At 43.6% G+C, this 23,099-nt stretch overlaps 1 protein-coding gene and 1 pseudogene across 4 annotated transcripts in view; one reads left to right on the top strand and one right to left on the bottom strand.

The window, feature by feature from the left end:
* Positions 1–23,099, top strand: part of Dgkh (diacylglycerol kinase eta) — a 180,929-nt gene that overhangs the window by 10,499 nt on the left and 147,331 nt on the right. The window lies entirely within an intron of this gene.
* Positions 17,257–23,099, bottom strand: part of LOC118591146 — a 38,186-nt pseudogene continuing 32,343 nt past the window's right edge.

Here is a 23,099-nt window from a genome sequence, read left to right as displayed (position 1 = left end):
AGTGTTTAAATTCTGCAGACTAGGGGATGTTCTCATGTAGACCACTACACCATGTTTGAAAAAAGCCAGGTGCTGGAGAGACACAGACAGCAGGATCTTTGGGGCTTACTGGCTGAGCCAGTTAGGGCCAATCAAGTTCTAGGTTCAGGGAGCAACCCTATCTCAAAATTTATAAAGTGATTAAAGAAGACGTCTGACCTTGACCTCCTCACATGTACACACTTGCGCACAAATGTCTTTCCTTGTAGGACTACATAGTTATTAAATACTTGTTTAATAAATAAATATGAAATTGTCATTGAGACACAGCTAACACTAACCTTGGTTCTCATTAAGATCCTCAGGAATATGAGGCTGTTGGGTAGGCAGTTTAGGGTGAGGAACAGCAGTTTTGGCTGGGGAAGTAGCCCATTAGCAGAGTGCTTAGAGCATGCTTAAAGCTCTGGGATCAATTCCCAGCACAGAAACAAGGTGTGTTGGAACACACCTGTAATTCTAGCACTCCAGAGGTAGAGGCAGGAAGATCAGGAGTTCAAGGTCATCCTCATTTACATAGGGAGTTCCAGGCTGGCCTGGGCTACCTGAGACCCTATCTCAAAAATCTAACAAACAAAAAAAAGGCTGAAGTTTAAGTAACTAACCTTATTTGAAGTGTCCTTATTCTAAATACTTTTTAATATTTTAAATGATTTGCTTGTTAAAATGGACAATAAGTTACTTGACATTTGAAAAGTATCTAGACATTCTCATAATTCAAAGAGTCATATAAGCTGGCAATGGTGTGCTAATGACAGTAGTCAGGAGGCTGAGGCAAGAGGATGGTAAATTTGGCTGTATAGCTTGGCCTACATTGTAAGACCCTGTCTCTAAACAACAACAATACACGCCTCTAGTCAGACATTCTAACAGTGCAAGAGACTGTACAGTGATGGAGACACTTAACAATACATGAGACTGTACAGTGATTGGGTCATAGCCATGAGACGTAAATGCTGTTTCATCATCCACCTCTGGTTTCCCTCTCAGAGGCAGTCACAGGTGACATTTTCTTGGGATGCTTCCAGAAAATTTCTATGCACTTACAAGTGTTGTGTACTATATATGTACAACATGCATGTAATATATTATGTTTATAAATAGGGTAATGCATTTATACATTTCTTTAACTGTCATGACATACACCTTTAATCCCAGCACTGGGGAAGTTGAAGCATGAAGATCGCCTCAAGACCAAGGCTTGGGTAGCATAGTGAGACCCTCTCTCAAAAAGTAAATACATAGAAAATGTCACTATTTTATATTCACAGATACCCATACATGTAAGTATGTATCCATACATATAAGTGTATATACTGTACATATAGATATATACCTATTTCTAAAATCTGCTACTGGAACTATTCTATAATGGCCTCCTGCATATTTATTTCATTCTTTTTAGTGATGGTAGGTCATTCAGTTGAGCTGTATGAAATGCGCTCAGCAGTTCAAAATTGGCAAAGTGTAGGAAGTTTCATTTGGCTGAACCTAGTGTTGGTATATGATCATTGTGATCATGTAATTAATTAGCTTTTTGTGGAAGGCACTGGGTGGTTTTGGGGCAGCATGCTAATCTCAGCTTTTTTATTTTTATAGCAGATATGCTGACTTTTGGTATAAAGACTAGGACGTGTGTGTGTGTGTGTGTGTGTGTGTGTGTGTGTGAGAGAGAGAGAGAGAGAGAGAGAGAGAGAGAGAGAGAGAGATGCTGAAGATGGAACCCAGAACCTCACATGCTAGCCGTTCGCCCTGCCCCAGCCCAAGGGTGAGAATGCCCTTTCAAGGTGAATGTGGTTTAACAGTGGTCTCCTGTCTTAGTGGCCTCCTCGCCTCCCCCATGGATGTGTGTTTTTGTTTCCTTTTCGTTTCCCGTTTTCCTCCTCCGTTTCTTAGGACATCTTTTACCCTCTTTACATTTTCACTTGGATCTTTTCTCCTGCCAGCTGATTAGAACTTCAGATGGTTAGTTTAGGCTCCCACGTGCTAAACAGGTGATTGTGTATCCAACTTGATTTCCCAAGGGCAAAACACTCTGCAGGAGTGAAAGTGATGTTGGGATCCGAAAGGCAGGTGGTAGCCGTACGGTTCTTCTCTGGTTTCTTCTGCTGCCTCTTTACCCGTCCACAATGTCCCCCGTGGGGCGGAGTCTCCATTTAGACCTGGTGCTGCAGAGCGTTTCACAGGCACTTCATAGGTGCCGACCATGAGACTGTCTGAAGGGACATCAACATAAACTCCGAGCAGTTAGGTTTCAACCATGAAGAAGACCGGGTGGGCCTTTTGTTGGTGTTTGTGCGCAGTAATCTTTGATTTTCGCCTCACTGGTCAGAGGTCGCTTGCTCAGCTTGCGGGCTAGCGTGGTCCACTGTCACTCAGTCGTGCCAGCGGATGAGAACAGTCACAATGACTTTCAGCCATTGAATCATCTCGGCCAAGGTCAGGAAGCTTTGTGTGACAAAACTACCTCCTGATTAGGTAATCGGGTTCTCATTTTGTTTGACATTTCTATGTATTCATATATTAATTCCAATGGCTGTAAGTTATTCTCTAAATTTGGCAAGAATGTACCTACATACAGAATACGGTCAGCTGATGAGTATCATGGTTTTAATTTATCATGAATGCTTATCACAAATAAACTCTTTTATGGTGGCTTTATGGTGAGGCGATGTGGATTTTTGTTTTGCTTTGCTTTATGAGATACAATTTCTGCAGTTAAAACGTTATTGTCTGATGTGGCGCACGCCTTTAATCTCAGTACTTGGAAGGCAGAGGCAGGTGGATCTCTGTGAGTTTGAGGCCAGCCTGGTCTATAGAGTGAGTTCCAGGCCAGCCAGGGCTACAGAGAAACCCTGTCTCAAAAACAAAAAACATGCCGGGGCGGTGGTGGTGCACGCCATTAATCCCAGCACTCGGGAGGCAGAGGCAGGCGGATCTCTGTGAGTTCAAGGCCAGCCTGGACTACAGAGCAAGATCCAGGAAAGGCTCAAAGCTACATAGAGAAGAAACAACAACAACAACAAAACCCAAAAAACAAAAAAACACTCTACCACCAAAAATTATTATTATTTTAACCATGATTTCTATGTGGGGGAGGCCAGGGGATACTTGCTCACTGTTTTTTCAAATTGCAAGTGGCAGTGTCTTGGGAGGTCATGGTGGTTTCTCTTCAGTGTTTAAAATAGAAACAATAACCAGAGGATATCATTAAAAATCCTTAGCCCCTGTTCTGTGTGGAAACATTGAAATCAAGGAAAGATCCAGATAAGATGGAGAGAGAGAAGTGGGAAGAGTACCCCAGACGGGTTGGAGGCAAAGAGGAACAGCTACATTTTGAACATCTGGGACAGGACTCTCTCTACTTTTCTAATGATCAAAGCACTAAAGATTTTGAGGTTTGGGCTACTAGGACTCCCTCAGAATGACTCAGCTAGAGAATGATGAAGCAGGGAGGGAGGTGGGAGAGGCTGGGGTGATATTGGTCAGACCGATTGGGTAAGGTCTGGACCATAGAATAAATCCTATTGTAACTATCATTATATATAGTTATATTATAGTTAATAACAGCTATATGTTGAAATTTGCTATAAGTTAGAGGAAGCTTAAATGTTCTCACTAAAAAAATGCAGAGTTTATGATAAGCCTAATTCAATCATTTCACTCTGTTGTGCATAAAAAATATCATATCATTTAACATAATATTTTTTGTGGTGTTGGGGATTGAACGTAGGGCCTTGAGCATGCTAGGTATCCTAGTTAGTGTTACTACTGCCATGATGAAACACTGTGATTGAAAGCAACTTGGATAGGAAAAGATTTATCTGGCTTATTTATGCTTCTACGTCCATAGTCCCTCACTGAAGGAAGTCAGGACAGGAACTCAAGCAGGGCAGGAACCTGGAGGCAGAAGCTGATGCAGAGGCCACAGAGGGGTGCTGCCCACTGACCTGCTGCTCTCCATGGTTTGCTCAGCCTGTAGAACCCAGGACCACCAGCCCAGGGATGGCTTCACCCACAATGGGCTGGGCCCTCCCACATCAATCACTAATTATGAAAATGCTCTACAGGCTTGTCTAGGACCCAGTCTTTCATTTGGGGCTCCCTCTAAAATGACTCTCGTGTACGTCAGGCTGACGTAAAATTAGCCAGCACATTAGGTAGGTAATTACTTGCCCACTGAGGTAGGCTCATAGCTACTGGTCCTTGCTTTTTTTCAAGTTTTTTTTGGCTATAGGGTTTTCCTAAATTGCCCAGGCTGATCTCCATCTTGTCAGCCTCCAGTTTCAGCCTCCAGAGTAGTTTGGGATTACAGTCACGAGCTACCATGATTGTCTTAGAGTTTTAGTATAATATTTTATTACTTCTTTGAGAATTTCATACAGTGCATTTTGATCATATTCACCCTGTCCTTCCCCTTATCTGTCACCAGATCCATTACTCTCCATCTTCCCACGCCTTTCACCTTTGCCCCCACCTCTCCCTCCCCCTCCCCCTCCACAATCTCCTGTGTCTAGTATGAGCCCTGCATTTACTCAAATAGGATGGGCCTTCTGTAGGAGGTAGCTAACCCTACCAGGGGCCACACCCTTAAACTGACTTTCCCTTCCACAGAAGCCATCAACTGTCAGTATCAGCTTCTAATTTTAGTCAACAATACCATAGTGAAGAAAAAGGGCAACAAAGACTAGCCAGTCAATCCACCCCAACCCAGGAGTGGACTCTGCCACTGAAGTATGAAATGGTGTTGACGGTACTGAAGTGAGTGTGTGTGTCTGTACTCCAATAAGACTTCATGGAAGGATCTGGAATTAGAAAATGTAATATTTTCAGGTTTAAAAATACTCCAAAAAAAACAAAAAACAAAAAACAAAACAAAACCACCAAAACCCAACCTGTTTAAATATGTAAAAAAGCCTTTCTCACTTGTTGGCTGTGTGAAAATCAAGTGCCAGCAGGATGTGGTTGATGGCATGGCCTGGGGCTGTTGCTGTCTAAGGCTGGCCTCTACCTTAGAAGATTGTTGCTGTCTAAGGCTGGCCTCTACCTTAGAAGATTGTTGCTGTCTAAGGCTGGCCTCTGCCTTAGAAGATTGTTGTTGTCTAAGGCTGGCCTCTACCTTAGAAGATTGTTGCTGTCTAAGGCTGGCCTCTGCCTTAGAAGATTGTTGTTGTCTAAGGCTGGCCTCTACCTTAGAAGATTGTTGTTGTCTAAGGCTGGCCTCTGCCTTAGAAGATTGTTGTCAAGGCTGGCCTCTACCTTAGAAGATTGTTGTTGTCTAAGGCTGGCCTCTACCTTAGAAGATTGTTGTTGTCTAAGGCTGGCCTCTACCTTAGAAGATTGTTGTTGTCTAAGGCTGGCCTCTAGCTTAGAAGATTGTTGTCTAAGGCTGGCCTCTGCCTTAGAAGATTGTTGTTTAAGGCTGGCCTCTGCCTTAGAAGATTGAGATGGTGGTATTTGGCTTCCAAAGCAATGCAGAATTAAAAGCATTGCTAAATATCAGCATCTAACACACCAAATAAAGCTAAATTTCAATCCATTTGGAAAAAAAAACCCCTCATCTTTGTAGAACATTTTATTTTTAGCTTGGTTTGCGTCTTTGCTTCCATTTTAATGTGAACTAAATATAGCCTGGAAACTCTGACTCCTGATACAGTAATATATAGTATAACGGCGCTCTTTCCATTTTGATTACGAGTAGAACATGATAGCCCATTATTAAAGATAAAAGACACAAATAACCTTTACATAAAGTTTAAGATGTGTTGCTTCAATGTATCCAAATTTAGAAATCTTTCTCTTGGTTGAAGGTTGTGTGTTTGCTGTTAGGGTGGCCAGGATGGAGGCCTCAGAGAATGCTGGGCTCCCTTTGGCTTAGCCCATACTGGATTTGTTACACTTCACTTACTTAGGAACTGTGTTCATAAGGGAAGGTTTTAATTAAAGAGAGTTTGTTTTACATCTAAGAATAGACTTGGAAAAAAACCATAACGTGTTAGTACATTACAGATGCCCTTGACAAATGTGGTTTCACTCTGACTTTTTAGCCATTGGGAGACATATTTATATTCGGTCATATGGCTTAAGATGGCCAGTGGTTATTATTGGTTGCAGCTTTAATTTAGAATTAAATGTACTCTTTTTTTTTTTTTTTTTTCCAATTTTGCACAGGTTTTTTTTCTTTTTTTCTTTTTGAGACAGGGTCCTACTCTGTAGCCCAGGCAACCTGGAACTTAAACTTTCAGCAACCCTCCTACTTCAGCCTCCCGAGTACTTAGATTACAGGAGTGAGCGACCTTGCCCAGCTATTGGTGCTTTAAAAAGTGTTTTTATCTATGTATACAAGTGTGTGTCTGTGTTTGGATATGTGCATTTGAGTGCAGATGCCCAAGGAGGCCAAAAGAAGGCCTCAGAGCCCCCGGAGTTGAAGTTACACCAAATGTTGGTGTTAGGAGCTGAACTCAGTCCCTCTGTAAGAGCACTATGTACTTTGGCTTTGTTTATTTGTTATTTTTCACTGTGTACTCTTAACTGCGAAGCATGTCTTATAGCCCGTATTGATTTTCTTTCTTTCTTTTTCTTTTTTAATGAACATGAGCAGTAACAATCCCTTCCCTGCCGTTGGTTATAATGCTGTTTTGGAGACTAGCTCTTATTTTATATCAAGAAAATATGATTAACTTTATCCTTTGTGGAGGTAGAATGTCTAACTTCATGGAGTCAGCCGAGTACCAGGACTCCCAGACTACCACGATATAATTGGTATCACTGATTCTTTAAAGCGGTGCGTCATGGCTCATGCCTATAATTCCAGTACTTGGAAGGCGGAGACTGGAGAATTACTGTGAGTTCCTGACCAGCTTGGGCTACAGAATGATATCTTGTCTTTTGATAAAGAACAGAAAATACTCTCATTCTAAAACTGGACTCATGGGTGTCCATTCCACTACTGTGTCACATGCAGTGGAGATGTGACTTATTCTTACATGTGTCAAATATTAGAATATTGCAGAATTTTAAAGCAGTGTAGGAGTTTGCACTAATAATCCAAGTTAAAATGGCATGCCTGCTCAGGAACAGAACCCTGTACATTTTCTTTTCTAGATAAAATAGTCAGGTGGTGAAAACTGACCTCCAAAACCTGTCATTTTTTATTCCTTACCTAGTTAAAAATAAATTTTACTCATATTTTTCCAAAAATACGTCTTAATAGGCCAAGTGGAAAATTACTTCGTATAGTTCTTTTAAGCTGTACCATGACCTTTTAAAAACACCATCATACCTTATAGAAGTGAAACTAAGTTTTCTTTGAAAACCTGTTGAAAAAGTTAGGTACCTAGAAACCTTTTCTTCTCAGTTAGTACTTCTGAGGGTTAAAATAACAAAACAAAACAGCCAAGATGATTCAATGAGTTTTATTAATTTTATTTAGAATTCATGGAAATTTCAGCTAGAAATATTTAAATCTGAAATCTACATTGAAAATGTCTGCTCATGCTTATTAATTAATAACCAGGATTTGTTTGCAGCAAGGTGTCATGAAATCTGAAACCATGATGAGAAAGAGGATCACAGGTGTAACTATTAATAAATGGCAATGATGGGATGAAGGAGAAAGGAAGAAGGAGGAGAGGTAGGGAGAAGCCAGGAGTCCACAACAGGCCCTCATGCGTGTATGCTGTCTCTTAATGCTTCCTAGCCAGGAGCTCTGGGGCCGGAACTGTAGTAGTCCTGGGGGGGGGCGGGGGACTCAAGCATAAGAAAGAGAAGACCTGCTTGGAGGTCTTCTTCTCCCAGTAATCCAGCAGTTTAATTTTAATGTCACGGTCAATTTTTTTCACCTGAAAATTTAGGTAATTTAATCCAGCTGTTAAACAAGGCCATCTGGCTGGTCCTGTGGTGGCACACGTTTTTAAGCCCAGTATGCAGGAAGCTGAGCCAGGTGGATCTCTGAGTTCAAGGTCAGTCTGGTCTACAGTCAGGGCCACACAGGGAGACCCTATCTCAAAAAGCAGAATAAAACCAAAAGGTCACCTGCTTTGTGGACAAAATGCTAGGTAGAAAGGTGCCTTTATCTTTTTGAAATGCCCAAGCATAGTGGTGTGTGTCTGTAGTTTCAGCTACTCAGAAAAGTGACACAGGAGGGTGGCATGAAGCCAGGGGTTTTAGGTCACTATTAAGAACATAACAAAACTCTAAATCCTTATAAAAATAACAAAAATAACCCAAGCAACATCCCTCCATACCTAAAACAACAACAAAACCCCCCAAATATATAGGCTGTGCAATAAGTGCATAAAAGCGTGTACTCAAGCTAACCCAGGGCGGTTTGGAAAAGGTGACTATTTTACCTCAGCTCTAGAGTGCTGGGATTACAGGCAAGAGCCACCACATTCACTTGAGAACTTCTGTACCATGCATCACCTGTGTGTGCCTTCTGTTTTTAATCTTGGTCACACCTCAGTTCATGAATTCTAAAAATACAGCAGTTCAAGGTCTGAGGTAGGTGCCAGGGATGGAGCAGGAAGCCAGATAGACACTACCAGTGCAGGGGGGAATTTATGAGCTTATAAACAAGGGAAAGTGCATGACATTTGTGAAGATGAGAAGGACCACAGAAAATAAGGTGCCGTACTAGTGGGGTGTAGTGGGCAGAGTTAAAGGAGGAGGTCTCTCCCGGAAGGTGATGCTAGCGTTCTGTGTGTGGCCCTTCAGAAGAGCCCTCTACACAAGAGGAGCAGCGGCTGTACAGGTGAGGAGGTCAGTATGGGAGCACGTAGAACGTCAGGCGTGAGTGAAGAGAGTCAACAGTGAGATACCCTGAGGAGGTCTTAGATGGAGCTCTATGCATCCCTGTGTTCCGGCATTAGATGGCCTTTTGAATTTCATGTCTGTGTGCATGCTCATAGAGAGGCTGCAACATTGATTTGTCAGAGGAAATTCTAGGGCACAAAAGAAAAGATAGATGAGAAATACATCAACATAGAGCTCAGAGAAATGATGAGACCTTTATAGGTGCCCGGGTGCCGAGGCCGTTCTGGCAGGGTTTCTGCCCCTGTCACCCCCTGGCAAGTCATATTAGACTCTTCTCTGTTTCCAGAGCAAGGCAGGTGTTTTGTAAACGTGTGGCTGTGTCATTTGAGATGGCCCGCTTTCTCTGTTTCTTTCACTGATTTATGTCTGTGTGGTTATATTTCTTACATTGCACACTCTATGTCAGGCTTTGGTAAAATATGGATGGATGGTTGTGAATGAGGAAGGTCAGTGGATAATATATGTGAAGCCGCAAAGTGTTCAGTAGAAAGAATAGTAAATTTGCTCTCAAGTAAGTGTAGTGGGAAAAAGCTCTCCAGAAGGTGTCTTTCAGGGCAGGGGACAGGACACTTCACCTGTTCTCACCGATAGTCCCAGAGTCCTGGTGAGGGACGAGGCATATGTTCTCATCAATATGTCACGACAAACTCAGACAGAAACCCTGATCCCATCCTCACCTGTAAGGTCCAGATACAAACCTAAAATTCAACTTGGTGTCGGCTCTTTCATGGGGACCCAAATGGGGCACTTTTGGTTTTGGGTAACTTCAGGCACAAAGGTCTAAGTAGTTCTTAATCTGTTGGCTTTTTTGAGACAGGGTCTCAGAGGCCTCAAAGGCCTCAAAGGCCTGGTCCTTTCCACCCCCCACCCCCACCAAGTACTGGGATTACAGGTGTTCACCCCCACTCCCACCTTCCAGACTGTTTCTGAAGATTGAGTAAGTATCGGGAAGTTTTAATTACCCTTTCTTTAAACTGGGCTCTTTTGCAGAACTCAGGCTATTGGGTTTATTCACTTATTCCTGCGCAGTTGAAAAGGTATGGCCTGGATGGTATGTTAGTGCGCAGAGGAAAATCTGACCGTTCTTGGTGGCTTTCGTTAAAAAAAAAAAAATGGTGAGACCCTTCTACAATAGTGTTTGAAAGCAGGTTAATGCAGTTTTATGATGAATACATTTTGGCATTATTGTGAGACTAGTATTGATCCCGTGAACCCCTGAATAATTCTGTGTTACTATAGTGTATGTGGCCTTTTCTTTTCTTTTCTTTTTAGTTCTATGAACTTGGAGAGCAAGCAGAAAGAACAGAGGATGTAAAGAAAAGCTGTGAGGTCACATCTGACACTACTCAGCAGGCTGTGAGGCTGGGGTTCCTGGAGCACTGTGTGTGGGAGGGTTGCTGAGTAGCAGGGAAAAAGTTGGAGGTCAGTGGGTAGGGCTCAGCAGACAGGCTTCAGAGACACTGTCCTTGACAACTTAGCACCGTGGGAGCACATAATTAGGTTTAGATTCAAGTTGTTATGTTTATGTAGAAGGTGTTCCAAGCTAGCATGTTTGATCTTGAAAATAAAGTCAGTATTTAAAATCTTGAAGACAGAGAAATGAAGCAATAGTTGGAGGTCAAGTGAGGGCTTTATTTGAGTGAAACCATTTTATTTTAAAGAGATTTCTTTTTAATTTTATTTTGTGTGTGTGTGTGTGCGTGTGTGTGTGTGTGTGTGTGTGTGTGTGCGCGCGCAGATGCCTGTGGAGGCAATCAGATCTCCTGGAACCAGAGTTACAGGTGGTTGTGAGCTGCCTAACTTGAGTGCTGTGAACTGAACTGAACTTGGTTTCTCTGCAACCACAGTAGTGCCCTGATCCTTGAACCACCTCTTCTGTTTGAAAACAGGTCATCCCACCCCTCTAACCCCCAACCCCCGACAGTTTCTCTGTGTAGCCCTGGCTGTCCTGGAACTTGCTGAAATCCACCTGCTTCTGCCTCCTGAGTGCTAGGATTAAAGGCATGCACCACCACTACCGCCTGGCTTTTTTTTAAAAAAAGAAGTACAGTTATGTGAACCAAGAGGGACCATCCAATTAAACTGGAAGAGTATCCTCAACAAAGAAAGAAGACACAGAGTCTTGCAAAAAGGTTGGGATGGCCTTTTCTAGGTGCCATCAGTTTAGACTCAGCATGAGGCAGATGGGGGAGGGATACTTCTGGAAGTCCTTGGATAGTTTTGATTTTTCTCATTAAAATAGGAAGCTAAGTTATCAACCGAGGGTCAAGGTGTTAGAGACGCTTGTGGAGATCTGGAGAGTAGGAAAGGCTAGGGGTGGGGTGGGGAATCCTTGACTTGGAAAGTGGAAGCCAAGGGGCTGGGGAATGCAGTGTGAATACCAAGCTGAGGGGAGTGTTCAGGAATGTCAAGCAGGCACCATCAGCCAGCATGGGACCCTGACCAGTGGCTGGGACAGAGCAAATGGAGAGCTGTAGTAGACAGGTGGCAGGTAGGTTGTCTAGGCATGGCCAGGCAAGAGGTGATGGGGAGACTGGAGGGGAGATCCCACAAATGGGAGTCACAAGAGTGAGCTCTGGAAGTTATGCTGGACATGAGTGACTATGAACCTGAGCAGTGGTGGAAGAAAAGAGATAGAATTAGGGACAAGAATGAAACATCAGTTATTCCAATTAAAAAAGAACGAAAAATGAAAGACTATTAAAAGAAACCATATAGGTTCAATTATTTTAGATATGGTTTAGAGATGCATTAATAATAGGTTTTGCTGGGAGAAATCCCCAGATTATGTATGTGAAGCTTGGTATACCTCCTTTTGGAAAATTCAAAGGACAGTTTACTTAGAAAATGAAAGAGAAAGTTTGGAATTCTAGTTTGGAATTAAAAAAAATACACACAAAACCCTGAAATAATGTAAAGTGGATTCTGGTTCCAATGGTGTGTGTGTGTGTGTGTGTGTGTGTGTGTGTGTGTGTGTGTGTGTGTGTGTGTGGCAACTCACCATACAATCCACGATGGTCTCAAACGCATTTCCTCTTGTCTCCCAAGGGGTGTGGTTATAGGCATGCATCATCACACCCAGCTCTGGTTCCAACTTTTATTAGGCAAGCTGCATAATATCTGAAAGCCTCAGTTTCCCCACAGGAAACCCTAGTAGGCTGTTGTGGGGAGATAAGGCCTTCTGCTCATGTCTAGAACACAGTAGATTCGGTAGCAGGTTGAGGAATCTTGAGGTGAATGGCACTTCTCCCAGTAGGGTGTCCTCGTCTTAAGACAGCAGACTGGGCTATAATGAAATCTCACAGTCACCGGGAAAGAATTCTTCTCCTGTCTCAGACAAGCCAGAAAACAAGGATCTTTGGTTGTAAACCTGTTTTGTAGATTGGGCCTCATCTGAGGAGTAGACAGAGATTTTTATCACAGAGGTGGTTAATATTCCATAAGAATGTAAGAAGAGAAGAATGTTGAAGGAAAGCCAACCTTTCTGCAGGAACAAACACTTCTACCTTGTCCTCATCCATTCTGTCACAGCGGTCCTCAGGGCCACACTCAGGGACCTTCCCTTAAAGCGGAAGTCACTCTTGCTTATTGCGCTGGGAAAAAAGGCACTGGGTGGCATTGTTCTCTAACACTCCAGAGTGTATGGCTCATACAGAAGCTGGACCAAGTAGGGCAACACAGGTGCTTGGCTCCTTTGCGAAGTAGGAAGGTGAGGGAGATGGTGGATGTGAGCATGCATCCGAGGGAGACGTTTCCCGGAAGATACTTGGGTGAGAGAGAAGGAATAGGATTCCATGGGAATAAGAGTAATAGCTTCTTCATTGTGATTACCTAGAGGCTGACAAAGCCAGAGCAACTTAGTACACTGTAAACATGTGCCATGCCAAGCCAAACACCAGAGCTCTGTGCATGCAGAAGCATTATTTGTAAGACCCCCTGTCTTAGTTAGGGTTACTGTTGTGATGAAACAGCATGGCCAAAAGCAACTTGGGAAGGAAAGGGTTTATTTTAAGCTTATACTTCCACAGCACAGTCCATCACCGAGGGAAACAAGAGCAGAGACCCAAACAGCAGGAACCTGAGGCAGGAGCTGATGCACAGGCCATGGAGGAGTGCTGCTTACTGTATTGCTTCCCATGGTTTTCTCTGACTACTTTCTTACAGCACCCAAGACCACCAGCCCAGGAGTGTACCCACACACAGTGGGCTGGCCCTTCCCATCAATCATGGTGGTATTTGTAATTTAAGAAATAAAGCTTTCCTGAAGATCAGAGGACAGAGCCAGCCACAAAGTTAAACATAGAGGGCAGGCAGTGGTGGCACACACCTTTAATCCTAGCACTCAGGAGAGGTGAGGGTGGGGTGGGGTGGGGACAGAGATTCAAGTTCAAGGCCACACTGGGCTACATGAGATTGATCCAGTCTAGGAGAGAAACAGAGCCAGGCAGTGGTGGCACACACCTTTAATCTCAGTATTTGGGAAGCGCACACACTCCTTTAATCCCAGCACTAGAAAGGTTGAGGTAGGAAGTGAAATGGCTGGGCAGAGAAAGGTGTGAGGAGACAGGAACTAGGCCCTTTTGGCTGAGGACGCAGAGGCATTCAGTCAGAGGATTCATGGAGTTGGCGAGGTGAGAAGTGACGGTGGCTTGTTCCTTTGTCTTTCTGATCTTTCAGCATTTACCCCAATATCTGGCTCCAGGTTTTTATTATAAGCCCATTTAGGATTCATGCGGTAATCAATCATTAATTAGGAAAGTGAACTACAGGCTTGCCTACAGCTTGATCTTCTGGAGACATTTTCTCAATTGAGGTTACTTCTTCAACAACTCTAGCTCTTGTCAAGTTGACGTAAAACTACCCAGCATCCCCCCCCCCCCCAAAGGAGTAACTCAAGTGTGTATTGATGGACATTAAATAGATAAAATGTGGTAATGCATGCAGTGGGCTATCACTCAGACTCATGCAGAAAGGAAATTCTGATATATGCTACGTTGTGGTTGAACACTGAGGACATTAGATCAAGTGAGATAGCCCAGTCATGAAGGAACAGCAAGTTAGGTCATAATCATAGGCACAGAAAGAATGGTGGTTGTCAGAGTTGGGGAGGGAATGGTAGCGGGTAATTGTTTAATGGGTTTCACTTGCAAGATTCAAGAGTTCTGTGATGGATGGTCATGATGGAGTTGCATAGTTACTGATGGTTAAGATGGTCAATTTTATTAGGTGTATTTTCCATAATTAAAAATGTATCTTAGAAATTATAAAAATATAAGTATAGGGACAGCTGTCTGTACACTCAATAGTGATGTAAAAGTGGAAAAATAAATTCAAGAAGGTGTACAGAAATTAAGCCAGAAGTTTACTGAGGCACAAAATAGATTTGAATGAATGTGCTGTGCATATTGTCTGGTTGATGTGTAAGTTTTGTATAATTATGTCTATCAGAATTTCACTTGGCTTGGGCAGATCAGATGATGTGGTTGTGGTAAAGACACTTGCAGTGCATGCTGTAAGGAGAGACCCAGCTCCCTGAAATTGTCCTATCACTTCCACATGCCCACTGTGACGTGTGAGTGCCCTTTCCTAACAAATGTGATAAAAAAAAATCTTTAGCTAACTTACTAAAATGAATTAAAAGGCCATGAAATAATATCTGGTTACACATCAAGCAGTGATGAAGAGTTTCTTAGCAACCAGATATAATCAAACAGCCTAAGGTTGTAGGGCTGGGTGTGGAGGCGCATGCCCTTTATCCCAGTACTTAAGGCAGAGGCAGGTGGATCTTTGTAAGTTTGAGGCCAGCCTGGTCTACAGAGTGAGATCCAGGGCAGCCAGGGCTACACAGTGAGACCTTGTCTCAAGCAAACCAACCAACTAACCAACCAACCAACAAACAAATAGAAAACCCAAAAAATAGATTGTAAAAAAATAATTTGGCTTGGATATGGAAAGAAATAGATGAGTGTAACTGAAAAGAATGTGCTCATGAATGTGTGTGTGTGTGTGTGTGTGTGTGTGTGTGTGTGTGTGTGTTATTTATTTTTTTTTTTTTGAGACAGGGTTTCTTTGTGTAGTTTTGGTGCCTGTCCTGGATCTCACTCTGTAGATCAGGCTGGTCTCGAACTCACAGAGATCCGCCCGCTCTGCCTCCCAAGTGCTGGAATTAAAGGCATGCACCACCACCGCCCTGCACAAATGTATATTTTAAGTAAACTATTTCAAATCAGTGGCAAATGGGTCACTATTTAGTTAAACATTTAAAGCCTGTATCTCATACTATGTAATTTTTAGTTGGGTTAATAATCAGACTTATAATGAATGGAATTGTTAAAGTACTAGCCTAACTATAAAGATAAATATTTGCATACCTCAGGCAGGGAGTTTAAAAGCAACACTAAAAAAGAAAAATGAAAAGCTTACTACATCCTGACACTGAAATTTATTATGAACCCGTCACATAGTCAATAAATTCCTAGCTCTTCCAATGTTTAACCTGAAAGGTATTTCTCACTTTTTGTTTACGGTAAAAGTGTCCAATAATAAAGAATTGGTTAGATTAATTATGTATATCCTTAAAAGGTCTATTATTCAATCAAATGCATCACGGATTGAAGGTGTTCAGTAGTAAGAGAATTGAAATAATAAACTTACTTATATCATATTGATATAGAAGATAAAATTTGTATCTTTGAAAAAAGAGATTCCAAGGCTCCTCCTTTTGAAATATACGTGTCCACGTATGCACACTACAAAAAGTTTGGGAGGAGTATGTTCCATGTGTTTGGATGTTTGTGTGTTTGGAAGCCAGAGGTCAACCTTAGCTGTCATCCCACTTGCTTTTATCAGTCTCTTACTGGGACCTGAGGCCTGCTGAGCAGGCTGGATAGCTGGCCATCGCCAAGGGACTCTCCTGTCTCTGCCTCTCAGTGCTGGGGTTACAAGTGCATGCTACCATGCCCTGCTGCTGTGGCTTCTGCTTCTCCTCCTCCTCCTCCTCCTCCTCCTCTTCCTCCTCCTCCTCCTCCTCCTCCTCCTCCTCCTCCTCCTTCTTATATTATCATTATTATTATTGAGACAGGGTCTCATTACATAGCCCTGACTGGCCTAGAACTCACTCTGTAGGCCAGGATGGTCTCTTACTCACAGAGATCCACCTGCTTTTGTCTCCCCACTTTTTATGTTCTGGGGATTGAGTTTAGATCTTTATGCTTATGTTCCTAGCACTTTGCTACTGGAACCATCTCTCCTGAATTATTTATCATTTATTTCTTTACTTTTCTTTGCAAATTTCCATTAATTTTTTTTTTTTTTGGTTGGAAACATGTTTGTTTTTGTAAGAAAATTTTAGCTTTTAAATTTGGGTATAGTTCATTATATTGCAAAAATACAAAAAGAAAATTTGAATTTTGACAATTCACTCAAGAACACAAATTGTATTAATAAAACATTTAATAATTAGATTACACAGTGCTTCATATTTCTAGAGGGAGATAAAATATTTTTGTTGGAATAGTAAGAAATGGTGTGAATTGTTCACCTAACACTCTCTTAAGTTCCATTTCTACATGGAAGAACAACTGAATAATGGTAATTTAATGTTTAAAAAAATGAAAAATTAACGTTTATTTATTGTGCACAGGAGTACGTTACCGCAGGCATGCAGAGGTCAGAGGTCAACTTATAGGCAATAGAATAAGTGAATCCCAGGGATGGAGCTCAGGTTGTTAAGCCTGGCAGCATACGCCTGAGCCCTCCGAGCCATCTTGCTAGCCCTAATTCAGTACTTTATAGTTTCTGTAAAAATAAGTAGAGAAGCCAAGTATGGTGGCTCATGCCTGTGATCCCAGTTCCTAGGGACTTCATCAGACTGTTAAAAAGAAAAGACGGTATTGAGGTATTTAGAGCTGAAATTAGTCTGTATAGCTGATTTTTATTAAGTAAAGGGTTGATTATTGGTAATAAGCCAGGCGGTGGTGGCACACGCCTTTAATCCCAGCACTCGGGAGGCAGAGCCAGGCGGATCTCTGTGAGTTCAAGGCCAGCCTGGGCTACTGAGTGAGTTCCAAGAAAAAGGCGGAAAGCTACACAGGGAAACCCTGTCTCGAAAAAACCCAAACCAAACAAACAACAAAACAACAAGTATGAGTATTGGTAATAGAATCAATAGTTTCTGAAAGAGCACATTGAAGTTTATCAGTTATTTTTGGACAGAGCCATCTGACATGTAAATGGAATTTACCTCCAGGTTGACCTGTGTTTTAGATGTATGTCCTTTTTCTTTGTCTCATTTTCTTTTCCTGCACAAAAAGAAGGACCCCCAATGAAAGGAAGAGAGGGCATAGTCTGTAGTGTCGAGACATAGGAGGGCAAGATGAGCCCCAGAAGGAGGGGTGGGGATGTCACTTAAAGATGTAAAAAGTTGAAAGAGTCTCTCTCCCCAACTTTGGAGGAAGGCAGAGCTCGTCTTCTTGGGGCTCTCTCCTCAAAAGTGGACAGAACGGGGGACCCCAGGGACCCCACTGCTCTAGGCATCACAGTCTTCCTGTGTAGATCAGAGTGCTGCCGGGCTTAGAGGCAGAGATTCGTTTATGTGGTTTAAAAGTTAGCGGTTCCAGACGTCACTGTGCTCCGGGCTCCTCCGTCTCTGTCACTACCGACTGGCCGAGGCCCTTGGGGGCTGGGGGTGGGGGATCTGGGGAGAGATATGCCTCTAGGCTAGTCATCTACTGGAGGCTGCGCAATCAGATCAAAGATCAGCTTCCGAGTGTCCACAGGGGAGAGGCCTCTGACAAACGTCTCTGTAAAGATAGAGCCATCACTGCATATGTCCACAGGCATTGCATTTATAGACTACAGAAGAACTCCGGGAGCATGGCCCAGAGTGTAACAACCACAGGTGTGAGGGCCATCTGGTAGCTATAAATTCTGGCTAAGCCAAAGTCAGCCAGCTTGACTCTCCCACTACTTGTCACTAGAATGTTCTCTGGCTTCAGGTCTCTGTGTACTATGCATTTTTTGTGAAGGAAATCTACACCTCTTAGAAACTAGTGCATTAAATCCTTGATGGTCTCGAGTGGCAAGCCTAGTGGGCATGCCTTGTGCATGTATGTCCGTTTGTTCTGGTCTGTATGCTCAAACACTAGGGTCACTTGGATCTCAGGCAGTTCCAGAAGTAGCCTCAGACATCCATCAGCCAGACAACCTTGGGGTGCTCAAAGCCTCCAGCATCCTCAGTAAGGCTTCCTCATGAGCTGTGCCTATGGGAAGGTTGCTCCAGCTTCTTTTCCACTGGGACCGTCAGAACAAAGTAGCCATGGTGGGAGCATGAGCCTTGTACATCATCCCAACCACTGGCCTAGAAGGAGAGGGTGCCATTATAGAATCAGGGGAGCCCCATACATCTGGCCAAGAGCTGGTGGGATAACCTTTTATCAGTGCCCAGGGTCAGGTCTTTGTGGTACCATATACCTAGGGCTGGTCCAGGACAGCTGTACCATAGACAGAACAATTTATGTCTTTAATAAACTGAATTTTAGCCAGGCAGTGGTGGCACACGTCTTTAATCCCAGCACTTGGGAGACAGAGCCAGGCAGATCTCTGTGAGTTCGAGGCCAACCTGGTCTACAGAGTGATATCCAAGACAGGCACCAAAACTACACAGAGAAACCCTGTCTTGAAAAACAAAAAACAAACAAACAAACAAACAAACAAACAAAAAACCCTGAATTTTAATTCTTAAGAAAAGGTTTACTACAATAGAAAGCCTTGGCTATTGGTAGTAGATTTATTTGTGTAAAAAGTACTTAGCAAACAATAATGTATTGGCCTGATATTGATAAACGCTTATTTGGTAAAATGTGCTTTTGTGTTAAAAATTCCGTTCAGCAAACAATGTCAGGTGCGTTTCTTAGAAATGATTCTCTGCATAAACCAGTGAAGTGAATTTTGACTTTAAAGATGAACTACATGACCCAGATCAATGATGGCTTTTGTCACATAATAAATATTAGTGAGATAATGCTTCTGCATTACTCAAGTCATACCTTTAGGGGTCTGGTGTGTTCTCTCTGTCTCTGTATGTCTGTCTCTCTGTCTCTGTATCTCTCTCTCTCTCTGCACATGTATGGGGTCTTGTGGGATGGGGTGGGCATATGGAAGTTGGAAGCCAACATTGAGTGTGTGTCTTCCTTAGTGGTTCACATTATTATTATTATTACCATTATTATTATTAATCTGTTACTGAACCTGTAGCTCATTGGTTGGCTAGACTGGCTGTCCAGCCAACTCCAGGGACCACCCTGTGTCACTAGCCTCCTCCCCCTAGCACCGCTGTACTTGGACTTTGTTGTTGTTGTTATTAGTTTTTATTTCTATAGGTCTCTTGCCTGCACGAGTGTCTGTGCACTGTGTACATGCAGTGCCTATGGAGGCCTGAAGAGGGCATGTGATTTCCCCAGGAGTTGCAAACAGTTGTAAGGGTGCTGGGAAGTGAACCCCAGCCCTCTGCAGGAGAAGCCAGTGCTCTTAACTGCTGAGCCATCTTTTGAGTCCCTGTGCCTGGCTTTTAACATGAATCCGAAGCCAGCTGCTCATGCTTTATAGCCAAGCACATTACCAACTAAGCAGTCTCCTTAACCCCATTAGGTACCCTTTAGTATAATTTGCATGCGCTCCTGAACTCGGCACCATAGTTAGTGGAGTTTTTCATATAATTAAAAACATTATGGGGATGTACTTGACATGTTACACAGTTAATCGTTCATTCATGTCTTCCCAACTTGCCAGTTCACCCTCTCAGTAAGGATCGCTGTAGCTGCAGAATCGACTCTTGTGTTTTCCTGACCGTTGGTGGACATGTTTAAAGTGAGGGAAACTTTGAGTTGCCTTGTGTGTACACGCTCCTCACTGAGGCACGTGCTTGAAGGGTGTTCACCCTCCCTTTCATCTCTCATTTTTAAACAGGCATCCTTTGTGCCATCTCACTGGCGTGATCGGATTTTTGTGCATTTTGGTAGTGCTCGTGCTGTTTCAAATGGCCCCCAGGTTAGTGCTAACATGTGTTTTGTGCTCCTAAAATCAAGAAGCTGTGAGGCGTTGTATGCAGAAAATGTGAATAAGAGGAGGTTTTTCTCAGACTTGAGTTATAGCACTTTCAGCACCGAGTTCAACACTCATGAATCAAATATATAATTGTTTTCTCTTTCAGAAAAAAGAGCATCTTCAAGTGGAAGCACACATGTGTGAAGGTTCGAGATTGTGACTAGGCATTTTCAGGGACAATTTACTGTTCTAAGAGAAAATATTCCCCACCAGCTCCGATTCTGTTCCTTCAGTGATGCGGCCACTTTATAGAACACAGCTGTAGCAGATACCATGAGCCAATCGTCTATGAAACCACTTGGAAGGGAAAGTGTTGTAAAAGTATGTGTGTCGAAACCCATTACTTCAGAACCTGTCAATCAGAGTATCACATCAAAACAACTTTTTTGGCAGTATAGTAAATTTAGTTATTCTTCATTGTGTTTGAATGTTCTAATTTTCCGTACTTAAAAAAGAATTTTGAAGATGGAACACAGAATTGCTCATTAAGATGACTCGTTTCTCCTCAACATTAAATACACATTTGGCTTTGACGTAACCTGTTTATGTCACAGAGCAGAAAAATGGCTGTTAGCCCAGAAAGCCCAGAAAGGCTTGAGATGACAAGCATATATCATGGTGTGTGCTAGCACCAACATTTTTCATTAGTCCTTAATCATTGGCTTTAATTATTAATTGTTGCTACAACCGATCTACCAATCAATCAATACGTTTCTCATTGAGATGTCGGTTTAATGTAAGTGGAACAAGTCGACCAGAACTAGTCTTAGAGGCTGGCGGGTGCAGCTTCCTTTCCTTTCCATCAGTACATTTGGTCTCTCTTCCCTGTCACAGTGATCCTTCTGGTAGCGCTGTGTTTATACAGTAGACTCCCAAGATGCTCTGTAAGCATCGAGGCTGTGTTTTGTTTCTGTGAGTTCCAATTGCTTAGTGGCTATATGGCAAGAAAAGCTTTTGTCCCAAGGTGTCCTTTGGAGTTGAGTTGCTGTTGGAACAGTTACTAAGCAGGCATGTTGAACTGCTGCTGTGGAGTGTGGCTTAAATGTTGGAGAGAGGGCTGGTTTTACATCTCTAGTGTGTCCCAAGTGACTTTACCCACACGACTTATCTTGAACATTAGAATAATAACCGTCTCTGTCTCAGGGTCATGAGTATTTGAACAGCACAGGTGTTTATAAGCATTGCTAGTACACGGTAGTTCTCGGTCACTTGTTATGTTTATGCTGAAAGAAAACAGAAGCAATGCCACAGTAAGTTCAATGTTTCAAATAAACGCAGCGCCTCAAACCAACGTGAATCATATTAAGCAGGAAAGGAAATGCTTGCTTTCACAAAGAAATATAAGCAGCCGGGTGATGGCGGCACACGCCTTTAATCCCAGCACTCAGAGGCAGATGCAGATTGACTTCTATAAGTTCGAGACCAGCCTGCTCTACAGAGTGAGTTCCAGAACAGCCAGGGCTACACAGAGAAACCAAAAACTTAAGAAATATAAGCCTGCCTAGTATTGTAAGAAGTGGGTTCTTATTAGTTTAGCTTTAGATGGTTTCTGAATTAGCCAGATTATGATATTTCATTATGAAGGCTGAGACAGAATGTGTATGGAGTTTTGGTTATAACCACCATCTTATAGAACATAACTATGGCTTTAGCCAAGGGATTTTTTCCCCATTTTTCTTTTTAAAGACATTTTCTACTCACTCTACATACCACCCACAGATCCAACCTCCTCCCTCCTCCCACCTCCCAGCCCTCTCTCCCAAGCCATCCCGCATCCCCACATCCCCCAAATCAAGGTCTCCCATGGGGAGTCAGCAGAGCCTGGCACACTGAGCCTAGGCAGGTCCATGCCCCTTCCCACTGCACCAAGGCTGTGTGCCAGGTGTCACGCTACAGGCATCCGATTCCCAGAAGCCTGCCCATGCACCAGGGACGGATCCCGATCCTCCTGCCTGAGTGCCCCCCAAACAGTCGAGCCAAACAACTGTCTTCTGTATCCAGAGGGCCTAGTCCAGTCCCATGGGGCTCCACAGCCACCACTCCATAGTTCATGGGCTTCCACTGGTGTGGCCGGTCATCTCTGCACATCCTCCCATCATGATCTCCACATCCTTCGCCTGCAGGATCTCCTCTCTCTCATCAATTGCATTCCCGGAGCTCAGCCTGGCGCCTGGCTGTGGATCTCTGCATCTGCCTCCATCAGTCACTGGACAAAGGCTCTGTGATGACAGGTTATTCGCTAGACCGGTCACTAGAGTAGACCAGTCCAGGCGCCCTCCCAGGTGGGGTCATCCTTGTGGAATCCTGAGAGCCTCCCCAGCACCTTGCCTCTTCCTATTCCCATGATGTCCTCATCTATCATGGGGTGGTGGAGGGTGAGGAGTGGAGGATGAGAACATAGGGAAATGGGGGGGGGGTGTCAAGCTGGAACAGGGACAGAGTGGGAGGGAGGGCAGGGAGGGAGATACCATGATAGCCAAGGGGGATTTTAAGCAGAGGAAAAAGAATCATCCTCCAATAAAACACCTTCCCTGTGCTTAAGGAACAAAAGCAATTTTGTTCTGTGTCTGTGAACACATGTGTGCACAGGGGCACCTGCACACACATGGTGCACAGGGGCACCTGCACACACATGTGCACACAGGGGCACCTGCACACACATGGTCACACAGGGGCACCTGCACACACATGTGCACACAGGGGCACCTGCACACATGTGGTCGCACAGGGGCACCTGCACACACATGGATGCACAGGGACAACTGCACATACATGGATGCACAGGGGCACCTGCACACACATGGATGCACAGGGGCACCTGCACACACATGGTTACCCAGGGGCACCTGCACACACATGGTCGCACAGGGACACCTGCACACACGTGGATGCACAGGGGCACCTGCACACACATGGTTGCCCAGGGACACCTGCACACACATGGTTGCACAGGGACACCTGCACACACGTGGATGCACAGGGGCACCTGCACACACATGGTTGCCCAGGGACACCTGCACACACATGGTTGCACAGGGACACCTGCACACACGTGGATGCACAGGGACACCTGCACACACATGGATGCACAGGGGCACCTGAACACACATGTGCACACAGGGGCACCTGCAGACACATGGACACAC

This window comes from Onychomys torridus, chromosome 9 (genome assembly GCF_903995425.1).
Source record: "Onychomys torridus chromosome 9, mOncTor1.1, whole genome shotgun sequence".
Taxonomy (NCBI): Eukaryota; Metazoa; Chordata; class Mammalia; order Rodentia; family Cricetidae; genus Onychomys; species Onychomys torridus.
This window is presented reverse-complemented; position numbering and strand designations above follow the sequence as displayed.